Genomic DNA, 2221 nt, shown 5'->3' on the forward strand with positions numbered 1-2221 from the left:
TCCTGATTACATTAACAAGCCTTATTCATCTTTCTGTATGCTGAGATCAAGAATCACTGCTTTGGATATATTGTTAAATTCCCATTTTAAGGACAGTGTATTATTAGCAGAAACATTTAGGTTTTTATATTCTAGGCGATGCTTAGCAATCTGAAAGCAAATCTCTAAGACATTCACTGAAGGAAAAGATCTCCAACAAACCATGAATATGTTAGTGATGAGATTTTCCTAAGTATGGCAGTGATCCATTTGCATTTTAGAGAAAAAAAATCTCTTTTTTTCCTTCAATCTCTTAAAACTACAAAACGACATCTCTTAAGATTTCTTTGATGAGTCCCAGCGCGGACGCCCGAGGCCAGCGAAGCCATGGGCGCCCCAACCATGGAGACGCTGCCCCGCCGCAGGAAGAGAAGTCAAACACCATAGAAGCCTAATGGACCCCAACTCCCCAACAGATGGTAACAAAAAATAATCCAGATGGGGTGCAGATGCTGTAAGATGATGCAGAGCTATCTCTTCGACCCGGTTCAAGTGCCCTCCCCTGGCTTTGTCAACGAAGTAAGCAGCTGCAAGTTGGAGGAGGACACTGTCAGACTAAAAGGCACCCAGAACAGCGAGTTTGAGGTGCCCCGGAACGCGCTGCATGCTGGGAGCCTGACCAAGCCAGAGAACAGAGATAATATATCTGGTCTACCTCACCAAGGACCACTCCCTCAGGAGGACTCAGAAGAGACACTGTGCAGAGAAGCAGGGTATTGTCAATGGCATCAGCCCCACTGCCAGTCTGCATTTGGTCAGGCCCCACCAAGATGACGGTGGCTCCTGGGCCAGCAGCCCCTGGGAAGGCACTATAGACAGTGCTCACCCAGCTCAACCCTTCCTCGAAGGAGAGGACTGCCGGAAGCAAAGCCACACGGTGTCCACCTCGGAAGAGACCCAGACGGTGGGACATGGAGACTGCAGAGCCCCTGCTGAGGTCTTGGCGGTGGCTGACCACATCCTACACATACCAGCCCCGGATTACCCCCAGCTCTGGAGCCCTGCAGTAGACCGTGAAGACCCTGAAGAAAAGGATTATCTTTTTGAGAACCATTCTGAGGTGGAGCCCCTGCCGGCAATTCACCCCAGCGTGAGTGAGCAGGGTTTGAACCTGCCCTTCTCCCTGAAGAGAAGCTGGGACTCACTGAATGAGGCAGGGCCAACAGAAGTTCTGAATGTCTGCTTTAAAGAAGAGGGTCCCACTCACCCTCCGTCAGTGGTGGATTCTAGAAGTGAGCGGGAAGTCCCCCACACCTACAATGGGGACAGGGACAGGGTTATGGTAGATGAGGACGCTGAGGTTGCCGAAGCCCTTGCAGCATTAGAAGCTGCCACTGCGGGAGAAGATGCAGAAGAGGCAGATTAGGGGAGGGGCTAGGTGAAGGGCCCCAATAAGGTGAACTGCAGTCACACTGAAAGAAGCAGGTGGACACGGGGCTAACCACTCTGCGGGCATCCCCAGGCGGCCTCACCATCTGCACCATTTGTTTACATCTGTTCTCTCCCCATCGCCAGTACCTGTGCCAGGCTGCCGACTGTCTACGGCACCCCTCTGTGCAGCTGGACTCTGACTCAGAATGCTAGAATCAGAGTAAGTGTGGGCCATCATGACCATGTCCACAACAAATGCAGAAGTTAGGCAGCTTGCTTGCTGGCCCTGGAAGCTCCCCTGGAACATCTGTCCAGATGTGCATGAGAATGCCTTGATATATATCCCCGCACCCGATCCTAGGGGCACACAAACATGGGCCGTGCTATTTGAATGTATTTCTTTACCTTGTTTTTTGAGAGCCAAATATGTCACCCGACCTAGATAGGGTAACTATCCACTTAAAGTGCCTACTGTATACCAGAGGTTAACTTCAGGAACAGGCACCCAGGGAACTACTCACTAACCACTTGTTGGACATCAGGTTAAACTCTGCAGCTTTCAGGGTGAACCGGATGTGGCCAGTGAACAAATGGTTAGTCCTTAGCCGTGCTATGAAAACACCTTCACCTTAACTTTTTTTACACTATTACTTTTTAATCTCCTTTAGGATGTGGGGTCTGGCCAAAATATTTCTTAAAAATAAGTGTCATGTTTTAGTTTCAAGTTCATGAGTGTTTTGGAACAGCAAAGTCATTTATGGAGGGGTTTGTGTCATTAAATGTCTGGTAAGAGCAAAAAAAAGATACAGGA

The 2221-nt window shown here is 49.3% G+C and overlaps 1 pseudogene; it reads left to right on the forward strand.

Annotated features, from left to right (window-relative positions):
- Window positions 1-371: 371 nt before the first annotated feature.
- On the forward strand, window positions 372-1495 carry LOC130876152 (uncharacterized protein C4orf19 homolog; annotated as a pseudogene).
- Window positions 1496-2221: the final 726 nt, after the last annotated feature.

The sequence above is a fragment of the Chionomys nivalis genome, chromosome 6 (assembly GCF_950005125.1).
Source record: "Chionomys nivalis chromosome 6, mChiNiv1.1, whole genome shotgun sequence".
Lineage (NCBI taxonomy): Eukaryota > Metazoa > Chordata > Mammalia > Rodentia > Cricetidae > Chionomys > Chionomys nivalis.